The sequence below is a fragment of the Triticum urartu genome, chromosome 4 (genome assembly GCF_003073215.2).
Source record: "Triticum urartu cultivar G1812 chromosome 4, Tu2.1, whole genome shotgun sequence".
In the NCBI taxonomy this organism is placed as follows: domain Eukaryota; kingdom Viridiplantae; phylum Streptophyta; class Magnoliopsida; order Poales; family Poaceae; genus Triticum; species Triticum urartu.
In genome coordinates, this window is record NC_053025.1 from 256,774,710 (window position 1) to 256,792,305 (window position 17,596).

Here is a 17,596-nt window from a genome sequence, read left to right on the forward strand (position 1 = left end):
AGAAGACGCAATGGGTCCGCCTTGTTTTGGCCCCCGCATTTGTGACGAGCCTTTCCCCAAGGGGTTCTCGCTCCCAAGGGACACACCCAAGTACAACGGCTTCATGAAGCCGGAGGATTGGTTGATGGACTATTCCACGGCCGTCAGCATAGCAAGCGGCAACAAGCGCATTGCCGTGAAGTACGTCCCACCCATGTTCTAGGGGACAGCCCAGACATGGCTGAACAGCCTCAAGCCCTACAGCGTCAATAGCTGGGTAGACTTCACCGAGGTGTTTATCCGAAACTTCACCAGCACCTACAAGCGGCCTCCCCAGCCTCGCCAGCTCTCGCTATGCGTCCAAGGCCCCAATGAGTCCACCCGCGATTACCTAACGCAGTGGGCAGAACTATGCAACTCCTGTGAAGGAGTGGATGAGTTCCAAGCTATCGAATACTTCACCGCCGGGTGCCGAAAAGGCACGTTACTCAAGCACCGGCTTCTTTGCGACGAGTCGGCCAAACTCGATGAGCTGCTGATCATAGCAGAGAAATACGCCACAGCCGGCTCCTCCATGAAGTTGGAACTCCAGGTGGATACTTCTGGGAAGGTGCTCCCCCCGGCCCCTCGAACATCGGCTGGAGACAATAGTCGGCGCCAGCAGCCGAACGACAACAAGCATAAAGCCCCCAGTCTGCCTCCACCAGCGGCAGGTGGCGACGGTTGAAGATCAACAAACCAAAGGGCAGCCACCCCCCAAGCGTTAGAAGGGCAGCAAGCCGGCCTGGTTGCCCGCTTTCTCCTTTGAGCAGACCCACGATGCCCCCTGCAAGTTCCATAGCAGCGCGAAGCCATCCAACCACACGACCTGGAAATGTCACTGGCTTGTCCGTATCGCCAAGGGAGAAGGACTGCCTCTTCCATGTGTTGGCCCGCCAGCTCCGCCTCCTTAGTAGCCGGCCGCCCGTCCAGTAGTCGGCCAAGTCCAAGATGATTACCCCTAAGAGCATGGTGCTTACGTTTTTTTCACCAGTATTGCCAGCGATAGACACAACCGACGCCAGCAGCACCGCGAAATGAATGCGGTTGCCTCCACTGCTCGAGAGTTCATGCATTCATCTAAGAAGCCCATCAGCTGGAGCTAGGCGGACCACCCAGAAGTGATGCCCTCTCCAGGTTCCTATGCCCTGGTATTGAATGCCACCCTTGCAACAGAGAGGCGAGCATCTCGTTTCTTCCGGATTCTGATAGATGGTGGCAGCAGCATCAACATCCTTTACCGGGACACCATGGAGAAGTTGAAAATCAAAGAGAAGCAGCTGCTGCCCAGTCGGACTGTGTTTCATGGCATTGTGCCCGGCTTGTCCTGCTCACCAATAGGCAAGATCAAGATAGTCGTCGTATTCGGAGCCAAGGATCATTTCCGCCACGAAGCCATTTGGTTCGAGGTGGTTTACCTGGAGAGCCCGTACCATGTGCTCCTAGGCCGGCCAGCTCTAGTCAAATTCATGGCGGTGCCTCATTATGCCTACCTCAAGATGAAGATGCCAGGAACTAAGGGCATTATCACAATCAGTGGAGACTATGAAAAATCGGCCGCCTGCGCTGCAGCCAGAAGCCGGCTGGCCGAGTCCCACGTGATTGCGGCAGAAAAAAAAGCTCTTGGAATGGGTGGTGCCCATTGTCGGCAAGCAGCCGGACATGTCTCTAGAAGCCAAAGAGTTAGAAACCCAGGGCTCCTTCACGCCGGCCAAAGAAACAAAGAAGATCCTCTTGGACCCTGAGCACCCGGAGAGTTATGCTATCATAGGTACCAACCTTGACAGCAAATAGGAAAGCGAGCTCGTCGATTTTCCTCCGTGAGAATCGGGATATCTTTGCATGGTCTCAAAAGACATGCGGGGTGTTCTGATGGATTTCGCCTAGCACAAGCTACATGTAAGAGCAGATGCCAAACTAGCCAGACAGCCCCTCTGCCGATTGTTGGAGAAGAGATCACCCGCATGTTGGCAGCCAGCTTCATCATGGAAGTTTTCTTCCCGGAATGGCTTGCCAACCCAGTCCTGGTGCTGAAGAAGAAGAACAAGTGGCGCATGTGTATTGACTACACCAGTCTCAATAAAGCCTGCCCCAAGGATCCGTTTGCCTTCCCACGGATTGACTAGGTGATAAACTCCATAGCCGGATGCGAGCTGTTGAGTCTCTTGCATGCTTACTCAGGTTATCACCAGATCAAGTTGAATCCGGTAGACCGCCTTCATCACACCATTCAGAGCCTTCTATTACCTGACGATGACGTTCGGCTTGAGGAATGTCGGCGCCACGTTTCAACGTTGCATGCAAAAGTGCCTCCTCAAACAACTCGGCAGGAACGCCCACGTCTATGTGGACGATATTGTGGTGAAGACGAAGAAGCGCAGTACCCTACTGGAAGATCTCAAGGAGACCTTTGAAAATCTGTGCCGGTTTCAGATCAAGCTCAACCCAGAGAAGTGCATGTTTGGAGTACCAGTCGGCCAGCTCCTTGGTTTCCTGGTCTCAGAGGGCGGCATCGAGTGCAACCCTGTTAAGATCAAAGCCATCGAGAGGATGGAAGTACCCACCCGACTGCGAGATGTCCAACAATTCACCGTATAACGCCCCGGACACACCCGCCGGTGGTCGTTACTCCTGGCGGGATCTAGACTGGCCCCACAGATCAATACTAGTCTTTTATGCGCACTTTTTCCTCACTCGTGCACACCCGGGAGCAACTTCCCGGTGGGTCACCCATCCTGAAACTACTCCAAGCCAAGCATGCTTAACTTTGGAGTTCTGTCTGAATGGGCTCCCGGAAAAGAAGGAATTCTTTATTGATATGAGTAGTCTATCATCCCTAATAAGCCAGGCTATCCCATACACCCCCACTCAGAGAACCCGACGTCCTCGTCGGACCACAGGAATGTTCCCTCTTGGCACATACGTCTGTGCATCTAGTCCAGTACATGTGCCATGCCGTGTGCCACAACTAGTCACAAACGTCATGAACAACATGATTGCGCACTTATCTGCAAACATCCATGTAACCGTGAGGGTCGGCTCTGATACCAACTTGTAACCCCCCGGACACACCCGCCAGTGGTCGTTACTCCTGGCGGGATCTAGACTGGCCCCATAGATCAATACTAGTCTTTTCTGTGCACTTTGTCCTCACTCGTGCACACCCAGGAGCAACTTCCTGATCGGTCACCCATACTGAAACTACTCCAAGCCAAGCACGCTTAACTTTGGAGTTCTGTCCGAATGCGCTCTCGGAAAGGAAGGAATTCTTTATTGATATGAGTAGTCTATCATCCCTAAGAAGCCAGGCTATCACACATCGGCTGCTTGGCGTCCATCGGCCGCTTCATCAGTCGGCTGGGCGAGAAGGCCCTGCCCTTGTACCAACTCCTGAAGAAAACCACTCATTTCGAGTGGAATGACAAGGCAGATGAGGCATTTCTCCAGCTCAAGAAGATGTTGACCACGCCGACTGTCCTGGCCGCGCCGGCTGCTAAGGAGCCCATGTGCCTCTACATCGCCGCCAATAGCCAGATGGTCAGCACAGTCATGGTAGTTGAGCGCAAGGAAGACAGCGGGGTTCTACCGGTCTAGAGACTGGTGTATTACTTGAATGAAGTACCGTCAGCTTCCAAGCAGAACTACCCCCACTACCAGAAGATGTGCTACGATGTGCTTTTTACCGCCAAGAATTTAAAGCCATATTTTCAAGAGCACCCTATCACGGTTGTTTGCACTGCTCCGCTTGCTGAGATCATAGGCAGCCAAGATGCTTCAGGCCAAGTGGCAAAATGGTCCATCGAGTTGGCTCCCCACACCATCTTCTACAAGCCTCGCACCACCATCAAGTCCCAAGCGCTAGCCGACTTCCTCGTCGACTGGGCCGAGACCCAGTACTTGCCACCAGCGCCGGACTCCACCCATTAGCGGATGCATTTTAACGGTTCAAAGATGCAGACTGGTTTGGGAGTCGGCATCATCCTCACCTCTCCCAAAGGCGACAAGCTCAGATACACATTGTAAATCCATTTTGCCGCCTCCAACAATGTGGACGAGTATGAGGCACTAGTACATGGACTCCGGCTTGCCAAAGAACTTGACATTCGCCGGATTCTGTGCTATGGCGACTCCGACTTGGTGGTCCAGCAGTCATCTGGCAATTGGGATGCCAAGGATGCAAACATGGCAAGCTACCGCTTCCTTGTCCAGCAACTCAGCGGATATTTTGAAGGGTGCGAGTTCCTTCATATGCCACAAAGCGACAACGAGCAAGCAGATGCCCTGGCATGGATTGGCTCCACCCGGCAAGACATACCAGCCGGTGTGTCCCTCCAGCGCCTCCTCATGCCATCCATCAAGCCCTCGCCAGAATCAGATTCTATCTTCGTGCCAACTGCTCCTGAAACAGTCAGATCCGACTCCAAAACTTCAGCAGTCGGCCCGGGGACTTCGGCAGGCGGCCCGGGGACTGCAGCAGTCGCACCCAGCTCGGGGACTTCAGATCCCGGCCCGGGGACTTCAGAAGTCGGCTCGGGGACTTCAACGACACAGCAATCGGTGGTCGACTCCAGCCCGCCACCTCCCAACCCAACCGCCCAGTACAAGTGGCAGTACTGACAATGGAGGAAGGCTCAGCAACATCATGGGCTCAGCCCATCCTCAACTTTCCGGTGAACAAGGAGCTGCCAATCGATGAGATCTCGGCCCGACAGGTGCAACGTCGGGCAGCAGCATACACCATCATCAACAGGGAACTCGTGAGGCGAAGTGTCACTGGTGTATACCAGTGTTGCGTAGAACCGGAAAAGGGCCAGGCAATCCTCAAAGATATCCACCAAGACGAGTGTGGCCACCACGCGGCCTCAAGATCACTTGTTGCTAAAGCCTTTCGCCATGGTTTCTTTCTCCATGGATGCCAGAAGTTTAGTTCCAAGCAACATTTGCTGGCTTCTGCACTCAAGACCATTACCCTTGCTTGGCAATTTGCCGTCTGGGTACTGGACATGGTGGGACCATTCAGGACAGCACACGGCGGCATGACTCATCTGCTTGTTGCCGTGGACAAATTCACCAAGTGGATAGAAGTGAAGCCAAGCAAGAAGTTGAACGGTCCGACTGCTGGGACATTCATGGCAGACATCACCACTCGGTACGGCGTACCTCACAGCATCATCACCAACAATGGCACAAATTTTGCCAAGGGCGCCTTGGCTCGTATCTGTGCGACACAGAGCATCCGACTGGACTTACCGTCTGTTGCCCACCCACAGTCAAACAGTCAAGTCGAGCGAGCAAACGGCCTCATCTTGTCTGGAATCAAGCCCCGACTAGTCGAACCATTGGAGCGTTCGGCCGGCTGCTGGATCGACGAGCTGCCGGCCGTCCTCCGGAGTCTGGGCACCACTCCGAACAAGTCAACCGGCGTCACACCCTTCTTCCTCGTGTATGGAGCTGAGGCGGTGCTACCTCTTGAGCACTGCGTTGGATTTCCCCGAAGAGGAGAGGATGATGCAGCAAAGTAGCATAAGTATTTCCCTCAGTTTTTGAGAACCAAGGTATCAATCCAGTAGGAGGCTATGCGCGAGTCCCTCGTACCTACACAAAAACAATAGCTCAACGCAACCAACGCGCTTAGGGGTTATCAATTCCTTCACGGTCACTTACGAAAGTGAGATCTGATAGAGATGATAAATAATATTTTTGGTATTTTTGGTATAGAGATGCAAAGTAAAAGGTAAAAGCAAAGTAAAAGCAAAGCAATAATAAAGTGATGGAGATTGATATGATGAGAAAGAGACCCGGGGGCCATAGGTTTCACTAGTGGATTCTCTCAAGAGCATAAGTATTCTACGGTGGATGAACAAATTGCTGTTGAGCAATTGACAGAATTGAGCATAGTTATGAGAATATCTAGGTATGATCATGTATATAGGCATCACGTTCGAGACAAGTAGACTGACTCCTGCCTGCATCTACTACTATTACTCCACTCATCGACCGCTATCAAGGATGCATCTAGAGTATTAAGTTAAAAACATAGTAACGCCTTAAGCAAGATGACATGATGTAGAGGGATAGTTTCATGCAATATGATAAACCCCATCTTGTTATCCTCGACGGCAATAATACATACGTGCCTTGCTGCCCCTTCTGTCACTTGGGAAGGACACCGCAAGATCGAACCCAAAGCTAAGCACTTCTCCCATGGCAAGAACAACCAATCTAGTAGGACAAACCAAACTGATAATTCGAAGATACTTGCAAAGATAACCAATCATACATAAAAGAATTCAGAGAAGATTCAAATATTATTCATAGATAGACTTGATCATAAACCCACAATTCATCGGTCTCAACAAACACATCACAAAAAGAAGATTACATCAAATAGATCTCCACGAGAGAAAGGAAGAACATTGTATTGAGATCCAAAAAGAGAGAAGAAGCCATCTAGCTACTAACTATGGACCCGTAGGTCTGAAATAAACTACTCACAGTTCATCGGAGGGGCTTGGATGATGATGTAGAAGCCCTCCGTGATCGATGCCCCTTCTGGCGGAGCTCCGGAACAGGCCCCAAGATGGGATCTTGTGGATACATAAAGTTGCGGCGGTGGAATTAGGTTTTTGGCTCCGTTCCCGATCGTTTGGGGGTACGTAGGTATATATAGGAGGAAGAAGTACGTCGGTGGAGCTTCGAGGGGCCCACGAGGTAGGGGACGCGCCCTAGGGGGGCCCTCCACCCTCGTGACCGCCTCGTGGCTTTCTTGACGGAGGGTCCAAGTCTCCTGGATCTTATCTGATGAGAAAATCACGTTTCCAAAGGTTTCATTCCGTTTGGACTCCGTTTGATATTCTGTTTCTCCGAAACACTGAAATAGGCAAAAAACAGCAATTCTGGGTTGGGCCTTCGGTTAATAGGTTAGTCCCAAAAATAATATAAAAGTGGAAAATAAAGCCCAATATAGTCCAAAACAGTAGATAATATACCATGGAGCGATAAAAAATTATAGATACGTTGGAGACGTATCAAGCATCCCCAAGCTTAATTCCTGCTCGTCCTCGAGTAGGTAAATGATAAAAAAGAATTTTTGATGCGGAGTGCTACTTGGCATAATTTTAATGTAATTCCTCTTAATTGTGGTATGAATATTCAGATCCGAAAGATTCAAGGCAAAAGTTCATATTGACATAAAAATGATAATACTTCAAGCATACTAACTAAGCAATTATGTCTTCTCAAAATAACATGGCCAAAGAAAGTTCATCCCTACAAAATCATATAGTTTAGTCATGTTTCATTTTCGTCACACAAGAATGCTCTCATCATGCACAACCCCGATGACAAGCCAAGCAATTGTTTCATACTTTAATAATCTCAAACCTATAAACTTTCACGCAATATATGAGCGCGAGCCATGGACATAGCACTATGGGTGGAATAGAATATAATGAGGGGGGTTATGTGGAGAAGACAAAAAAGGAGAAAGTCTCACATCAATGAGGCTAATCAATGGGCTATGGATATGCCCACCGATTGATGTTAATGCAAGGAGTAGGGATTGCCATGCAACGGATGCACTAGAGCTATAAATGTATGAAAGCTCAACAAAAGAAACTAGTGGGTGTGCATCCAACTTGCTTGCTCACGAAGACCTAGGGCACTTGAGGAGGCCCATTGTTGGAATATACGAGCCAAGTTCTATAATGAAAAATTCCCACTAGTATATGAAAGTGATAACATGAGAGACTCTCTACTATGAAGATCATGGTGCTACTTTGAAGCACAAGTGTGGTAAAAGGATAGTAACATTGTCCCTTCTCTCTTTTTCTCTCATTTTTTTGGGCCTTTTCCTTTTTTTATGGCCTTTCTCTTTTTTGGGCCTTCTCTTTTTTTATGGCCTTCCTTTTTTTATTCCTCACTTGGGACAATGCTCTAATAATGATGATCATCACACTTCTATTTATTTACAACTCAATGATTACAACTCGATACTAGAACAAAGATGACTCTATATGAATGCCTCCGGTGGTGTACCGGGATATGCAATGAACCAAGAGTGACATGTATGAAAGAATTATGAACGATGGCTTTGCCACAAATACTATGTCAACTACATGATCATGCTAAGCCATATGACAATGATGAATGTGTCATGATGAACGGAATGATGGAAAGTTGCATGGCAATATATCTCGGAATGGCTATGAAAATGCCATAATAGGTAGGTATGGTGGCTGTTTTGAGGAAGATATAAGGAGGTTTATGTGTGAAAGAGCGTATCATATCACGGGTTTTGGATGCAACGGCGAAGTGTGCGCCAACTCTCAATGTGAGAAAGGGCAATGCACGGTACCGAAGAGGCTAGCAAGGATGGAAGGGTGAGAGTGCGTATAATCCATGGACTCAACATTAGTCATAAAGAACTCACATACTTATTGCAAAAATCTAGAAGTCATCAAAAACCTCGGCACTACGCGCATGCTCCTAGGGGGATAGATTGGTAGGAAAAGACCATCGCTCGTCCCCGACCGCCACTCATAAGGAAGACAATCAAATAACACCTCATGTTTCAAAATTGTTGCATAACGTTTACCATACATGCATGCTACAGGACATGAAAACTTCAACACAAGTATTTCTCAATTTCACAACTACTCAACTAGCATGACTTTGATATTATTACCTCCATATCTCAAAACAATCATCAAGCATCAAACTTCTCTTAGTATTCAACACACTCATAAGAAAGTTTTATTATTAATCTTGCATACCAAGCATATTAGGATTTTAAGCAAATTACCATGCTAATAAGACTCTCAAAATAATCTAAGTGAAGTACGAGAGATCAATTGTTTCTATAAAACAAATCCACCACCGTGCTCTAAAAGATATAAGTGAAGCACTAGAGCAAAACTATAAAGCTCAAAAGATATAAGTGAAGCACATAGAGTATTCTATCAAATTCCAAATCATGTATGGCTCTCTCAAAAGGTGTGTACAGCAAGGATGATTGTGGTAGACTAACAAGCAAAGACTCAAATCATAAAAGACGCTCCAAGCAAAACACATATCATGTGGTGAATAAAAATATAGCTCCAAGTAAAGTTACCGATAGAAGTAGACGAAAGAGGGGATGCCTTCTGGGGCATCCCCAAGCTTTGGCTTTTAGGTGTCCTTAGATTATCTTGGGGGTGCTATGGGCATCCCCAAGCTTAGGATCTTTCCACTCCTTGTTCCATAATCCATCAAATCTTTACCCAAAACTTGAAAACTTCACAACACAAAACTTAAAGTAGAAAATCTCGTGAGCTCCGTTAGCGAAAGAAAACAAAAGACCACTTCAAGGTACTGTAATGAAATCATTCTTTATTTATATTGGTGTTAAACCTACTGTATTCCAAATTTTCTATGGATTATAAACTATTTTACTAGCCATAGATTCATCAAAATAAGCAAACAACACATGAAAAACAGAATCTGTCAAAAACATAACAGTCTGTAGTAATCTGTAGCTAGGGCAAGATCTGGAACCCCAAAAATTCTAAAATAAATTGTTGGACGTGAGGAATTTATCTATTAATCATCTTAAAAAAGAATTAACTAAATAGCACTTTCCAAATAAAAATGACAGCAGTTCTCGTGAGCGCTAAAGTTTCTGTTTTTTACAGCAAGTTCAACAAGACTTTCCCCAAGTCTTCCCAACGGTTCTACTTGGCGCAAAAACTAATTAAACACAAAAAACACAACCAAAACAAAGGCTAGATAAATTATTTATTAAATAATAGCAAGTAAAAATATTGGGTTATCTCCCAACAAGCACTTTTCTTTAAAGCCTTATAGCTAGGCATTGGTAATTTTAATGATGCTCACAAGAAAGACAAGAATTGAAGCACAAAAGGAGCATCATAAAGCATGTGACAAACACATCTAAGTCTAGCATACTTCCTATGCATAGGCATCTTAAAGGCAAACAAATTATCATAGCAAGCAAAAACTATCATATGCAAGGAAGCGGAAAGAAACAATAGCAATCTCAACATAACGAGAGGTAATTTAGTAACATGAAAATTTCTAAAACCATATTTTCCTCTCTCATAGTAATTACATGTAGGATCATAAGCAAATTCAACAATATAGGTACCACAAAACATATTCTTAATAGTATCCACATGTATGCAAAGTTGACACTCTTCCAAAATAGTGGGATTAACATTAACTAAAGTCATGACCTTTCCAAACCAACTTTTAATATTATTGCAAACATTATAATCAATCTCATATTCATCATGGGGTTTTAATAAATTTTCAAGATCAAAAGAAGAATCACCCCAATCATGATCGTTGCAACAAGTAGAGGACATAGTAAAACTAGCATCCCCAAGCTTAGGGTTTGGCATTTTATTAGCACAATTGACATTCATAGAATTTATACTATCATCATTGCAATCATGCTTTCTATTCAAAGATCTATCGTGAATCGCTTCATAAAGTAATTCATCACACTTTTCAGATTCACGAATTTCAAGCAAAACCTCATAAAGATAATCTAGTGCACAAAACTCACTAGCAATGGTTCATCATAATTGGATCTCTTGAGAAGATTAGCAAGTGGATGAGGATCCATAGATCTTAGGTTCTCTGTTTAGTAATAAATAAACAACTATTCCAACCATACGAGCAAACAAGAAACGGGCAAAAGAGGCAAATTGGGAAAGAGAAGGCGAACAGAGAGAGAGGGCGAATAAAACGGCAAGGGTGAAGTGGGGGAGAGGAAAACAAGAGGCAAATGGCAAATAATGTAATGCGGGAGATAGGGATTGTGATGGGTACTTGGTATGTTGACTTTTGCGTAGACTCCCTAGCAACGGCGCCATAAATTCTTCTTGCTACCTCTTGAGCACTGCGTTGGATTTCCCCGGAGAGGAGAGGATGATGCAGCAAAGTAGCATAAGTATTTCCCTCAGTTTTTGAGAACCAAGGTATCAATCCAGTAGGAGGCTACGCGCGAGTCCCTCATACCTACACAAAAACAATAGCTCAACGCAACCAACGCGCTTAGGGGTTGTCAATCCCTTCACGGTCACTTACGAAAGTGAGATCTGATAGAGATGATAAATAATATTTTTTTTGGTATTTTTGGTATAGAGATGCAAAGTAAAAGGTAAAAGCAAAGTAAAAGCAAAGCAATAATAAAGTGATGGAGATTGATATTACGAGAAAGAGATCCGGGGGCCATAGGTTTCACTAGTGGCTTCTCTCAAGAGCATAAGTATTCTACGGTGGGTGAACAAATTACCGTTGAGCAATTGACAGAATTGAGCATAGTTATGAGAATATCTAGGTATGATCATGTATATAGGCATCACGTTCGAGACAAGTAGACCGACTCCTGCCTGCATCTACTACTATTACTCCACTCATCGACCGCTATCCAGGATGCATCTAGAGTATTAAGTTAAAAAGAGAGTAACGCCTTAAGCAAGATGACATGATGTAGAGGGATAGTTCCATGCAATATGATAACAACCCCATCTTGTTATCCTCGATGGCAACAATACAATACGTGCCTTGCTGCCCCTTCTGTCACTGGGAAAGGACACCGCAAGATCGAACCCAAAGCTAAGCACTTCTCCCATGGCAAGAACAGCCAATCTAGTAGGCCAAACCAAACTGATAATTCGAAGAGACTTGCAAAGATAACCAATCATACATAAAAGAATTCAGAGAAGATTCAAATATTATTCATAGATAGACTTGATCATAAACCCACATTTCGTCGGTCTCAACAAACACACCGCAAAAAGAAGATTACATTGAATAGATCTCCACGAGAGAGGGGGAGAACATTGTATTTAGATCCAAAAAGAGAGAAGAAGCCATCTAGCTACTAACTATGGACCCGTAGGTCTGAAATAAACTACTCACACTTCATGGAAGGGGCTTGGATGATGATGTAGAAGCCCTCCGTGATCGATGCCCCTTTCGGCGGAGCTCCGGAACAGGCCCCAAGATGGGATCTCGTGGATACAGAAAGTTGTGGCAGTGGAATTAGGTTTTTGGCTCCGTCCCCAGTCGTTTGGGGGTATGTAGGTATATATAGCAGGAAGAAGTACGTCGGTGGAGCTTCGAGGGGCCCATGAGACAGGGGGCGCGCCCTAGGGGGGTGCCCTCCACCCTCATGACCGCCTCGTGGCTTTCTTGACAAAGGGTCCAAGTCTCCTGGATCATATCTGATGAGAAAATCACGTTTCCGAAGGTTTCATTCCGTTTGGACTCCGTTTGATATTCTGTTTCTCCGAAACACTGAAATAGGCAAAAAAACAGCAATTCTGGGCTGGGCCTCCGGTTAATAGGTTAGTCCCAAAAATATATAAAAGTGGAAAATAAAGCCCAGTATAGTCCAAAACAGTAGATAATATAGCATGGAGCAATAAAAAAATATAGATACATTGGAGACGTATCAGGCGGTCATCCCAACTGACATCGAGTTCGACTCACCTCGCGTCACCATGTACACCAAGGCGGAGACAAAGGAAGCACGAGAAGACAAAGTTGATTTGCTGGAAGAGGGCCAGCTGTTGGCACTCAGCCGGTCCACCATCTACCAGAAGAGTCTACGCCACTACCACAGCCGAAAGGTCAAGCAAAGATCCTTCCAAGAGGGAGACCTTGTGCTCCGGCTGATCCAGCGAATAGCCGGCCAGCACAAGCTTTCGGTCCCTTGGGAAGGCCCTTTCATCATCAGCAAAGCCTTGGGCAACGACTCCTACTACCTGATCGATGCTCAGAAGCCTAGGGCACGCAAGAGGGACGACTCTGGCAAGGAAACAGGGTGCCCATGGAATGCAAATCTCCTTTGAAGATTTTACAGTTGATGCAGTATGCACCACGCTACCTTTTGTATTAAGTATGAAAACTTCGGGCCCCTCAAGGAGCACTCGGGGGCTACCCCTCTTTTATCTATATGATAAGTATTATGCCTACAAATGTGTTATTCCATTTCTCCGCCTGAAACCGGATTCGACCAGTTGGCCCGAGGGCTTGCCGGCTTGTACTATGTCGGTGTTTACTGCTGTCGGACAAGTAATGTGCCAGCACCTAAGCCCTCCCTTGCCACAAGGCACAGCTCGCGGAGCGGCTGTTCACTTGGCAAGAGTTAAGGGCAAGAAACGGTGCTCACATGAGAAATGGCTAAGGACCAAAACATTGACATAGGACGAGCTGTCCCTTCGCCTCACCGACCGGCTGCTAAGCAGCCGGCCGGCCGGCTTCTTACTTAGCTTGCAACGTTCCATTTGGTCAAAGTACTTGTCCTCCCACAATGGTGAAGTACTTGACCAGGCTGCTGTCCGCAGAGCGGCTGTCCGGCTAGCAAGTAGGTACCAAGCGAGGGCGGGAAAGGAAAAAACCAAGGAACAAAAAAGCAAGAAAAGTCGGATCTCGGCCAAAGCACAGCGTGTGTGGAAAATAATTTACATGCCAAAAGCGCCTCGGCCAACATTGAACATAGTTTTGCATATCCGGTTGGTAAGGGAGGATCTGCATCATGGTCAAACTGGTCAGTCGGCAAAATAGAGCCCGCCAAGAGAGAGAGAGAGAGAGAGAAAAAGGATCAAGAGCTTACCACAGGCGACGGATTGGCGCGGGAGTACGGCCGCTTGCCGAACCGCCACTCCTCCTCCTCAAGCTTGCAGCCCGCGATCTCATTCACCAGGTGGACCACCTCTACAGTCGGCATATCTTTGGTCCACATCCAGCACAGGTCGCGATGTCCACTCATCTGGCTTATCATATGAGGCCGGCCTTGAAGCGGGAGGGTCCGACGCACCACGAAGGCGACTAGCAAGTTAGACACCTTGCGGCCCTCCGACTCCGTCATCACCTTAAGGAGGGCGATGGCGGTGGAGGCGTCATCCGACAGCGGCTTCGGCTTGAAGCCCCAATTGGTGCGGGGCACAGCAGGCGGACTAGCCACATAAGGCGGCAGGTTGATGAAGTCGTTCACCGGGTCGACGTTCTTCACATAGAAGTACGACTTCTGCCATAGCTTCATCGACTTTATCAACTTGATGGCTGGAAAGGCGTTTCCAGCACTTGGACGCCGCACCGCAATGAAGGCTCCTCACTGGGCCGCCTCCTCCTTGACAGCGGTGCCGAGCTTGGTGTAGAAAAAGGCCCCCAGAGCTCGATGGTGGGGAGGACGCCAAGATAACCCTCGCGTAGGGTGACGAAAGCCGACAGCAGCACCACAGTGTTTGGTGTGAGGTGGTGCGGCTGGAGTCGGTAGAAGGTCAAGAAAGAGCGGAGGAAGTCGCTCGTCAGCAGGCCAAAGCCACGGAGGAAGTGCGAGCGGAAGATGACGCGCTCGCCTTCCTCCGGCGCCGGCAAGATCTCGTTGGCGGGCGGCAGGCGCACCCTGACGTGGTCCACACCGGGCAGTCGCCGCGTATCAAGGAGGAACGTGAGGTGGTCCTCGTGGACGTTGGAGCCGTCCCAGTCGCCGGAGCGCTACATGACGGCTCGACCTCGACGAAGGCGAAGGGCGGTGATGAGTGCGTGGGCCTGCGGTGGAGCGGAGAGAGGGCACGGGAAGAAGAAGCTCGACGACGGTAGTGAGCCGCGGCAGCACTTCGGCAGAGCGTGGAGTGCAGCAACGGCGAGAATAAGAAAGGGCGAGAGGAGGGAGCGCGTGCCTCTACCACTCTCCTCCCCCCTACTTATAGCCCCTGGCTGCGAAGCCGAGGGGGCGGGGTGTGGGATCGTGGGATTTACCACGCCCATGAACCCACGACCCCGCACTTACTGCGCAGTAATGGCATGTGGTAAAAGCGCGTGGGATCCCAACCACAAGCTTCGGTCGCAGCAGATCCGCGTGCATGTCGAGGCCCGGTATTGGCAGGCCTGTCCTGCAGCGACGTCCCGTCACGTATGGGCTGGCAGGCCGGCACGACCAGCTAATGCAGTGTGGCGCGCGCCGTGACGGTTCAAATTTCACCAGTTGGCTTGCCTGGCCAGGGCCGACTCCTAGCAGACGGCGTCCAGAGGACGAACAAGACAAGTAACCAGGACCGAAAGCTGCCGGGGCAACCCGCTGTGTCAGCCGCGGTGACCCACCAGCTTCGGGGACTACTGTCGGAGTTATTGGCCAAGGGTAGCCTCATCTGCCCCCCATAGCATTTGAAGACACCGGGGCCAACTGCGCCCCTCAAGTGCCGAAGATTGATCGCCGCTATCTTGTGGCCGGCTGGCCCAAGCAGCTGGCTGCTAGAAGGCGGTGGACCCCAAAAGACGGCCATGAATTGGGCCGCCTCCTAGCAGGCGGCCACCATAGGGGGCGGCTCCTAGCAGGCGGCCCTAAGCGCCCTTAAAGTCCGAGCCCCCATGAGTACGATGAGACGAGGCATGGCTACAGAGAAGCCTGCCATCCTCGAATCCAGGGAGGGTCGTGGCCACAGTGCGCCGTACCAGCTACTGATCTCCCGGACGGCGCGACACTGTTGCCTTTTCGCCCGTGACATCACCCAAGTCAGAGGGGACCCTGCTCCCACGACGGGCTATCGGTACGGCCCGCGGGCGGGGGGCCCTACCAGCCTGTGAGAAGCCAGAGGGCGGCAAGCTCAGCCAGTCGGCTTCCAGTAGGTGGCCCCTCCCTTTCCTAGGAGTGTGTGCGGCATCAACCAGGAGAGATGGGGAATGGCTACAGTGAACGACCGCCAGGCGGCGGAACTGTAGCCACACCTTCCGCGACAAAGCAAGCGTCATTAGGAGCACGGCTACAGTGCTTGGCAGCCGGCAGGACCCGCAAGCAGCGGGTATGGCCTGTCAGCCAAGTACAAGATAGCTGGCGAGGCCCACCAGTCGGCGGGCCCCACCAGTCAGCAAAAGAGCCGCCACCCAAAGACACTGACGACCTGGGCCCACACCCGGCCATTTTACCATTGTACCCCTAGGGGGTAGGCCTATATAAAACCCCTAGGGCACCCATGCAAAGGGTTCAGATCTTGAGGACACCCACACACGTAGAGAGAGGAGAGAGCTAGCCATGCCCTTCTTCCTCCTCTAGGAAACAGCTCAAGGAGCAACTTGTAGCTACTTGTTGAGACAGTGATCATGCGGAGACCCCGCAGAGCTGGACTAGGGGTGTTATCTCCTTGGAGAGCCTCGAACCTGGGTAAGATCCGCCGGCATGCATGTCTTCGCCTCATCCCATTTCCTGGCACCAGCGACGTCTTACTTGCCCCCTCCATGATAAGCCACCCTTTGGCATATGTCGCACGACACCCCCGACACTTTCTCAATCCTCAAGGTAGCCTGAATGAGAGAGTCAAGTTGATCTTGTTTAGACTTGAGAAATACATGGGATGCCTCTTCAGCACTTGGCATCATGGCTGCCTTCTCTGCTTTTGCTTTTTCTCTCTTCTCCTAAGCCTCTACTGATGTATGATCTGAAGCGTCCATAACAACTGTGTTATCCTCACGATCAGGCCTCAAGGGAAGGTGCTCTTTATCCAACAGATATATGCCTTTCCCCATCTTGGAGTTGATGAGCATCTGGATGTGTGGAGCATACCCACATGATCACTTATGGTCCGCTGCAGTTCTATTGATTGTCTCAACAATCAAACTCATCAACTTAAATTTATGTGGCACATCAAACATTTGAAGCCAGTTGATGGAGTGGCCTCTGATCATCATGTGATCTCCTGATTTGGGCAGTAAGGTTTGCCTCAATATGGTGTTCATGGTGGCCAATCCAGACAACAGATAGTATACTGAGCCTAGCTTGTGTGTCTCCAAGGCCTTGTCAGGTATTTCCTTGTACATATTGGCCATGGAGTTGTGACCTTTCCTACGCTTTGCATAGAGATCTATGTCATCCGCAGCTTCTTCTGGAGCATTGATAAGCTTGGCCTACTCAGCAACTGTGGACTGGTATCTTGTACCCTCAGTCATCTAGACAATTATTCCATTTGGGTAAAAGTGAGAAGTAGAGTAAAACTACATGATCAGCTCATCATTCCATTTGGTCAATTCTTGACCCACAAAAGTGTCAACTCCATTTAGTCTGAAGCTCTCATGCACTCCAGGGAAATGATCTTCATTCTTGTCAATGTACTTCCAGTCCACCCATTTCATGTCACACACAATGGGCTTCTTATCCAAGAGGACTGTCTCATAAAAGTCCTGATGTTCCTTGGTGTGAAATCTGTAGTCCACACAAGTTCTTCTCCTCACAGCATAGGGGTCTAATTGTCTCCACAGTCTGAGACCTGCATCCTTTCTTTCCTTAATTTTTTCAGCCACTGGGTGATTGTCATCATGATTAGGAATTTTTGGCTTGAATTTCCTAAGCAGTTGGGCTTCTTCTTCTGCTTCTTCCATTTCAGGCACTGGGGCCTTGTTCTTTTCAGCAGATGGTATGTTTTTGGTGCTTCTCTTTGGTGTAGTCTTAGAAGCTTGAGCATCAGCCTTAGGGGCAGTCATTGGCTTTGATGGAGCAGCCCCAGACTTGATGGCACCCCCCATCAGCTTCTATGCTTTGGATGTTGGTGCAACATCCTCCTCATCCTCTTCC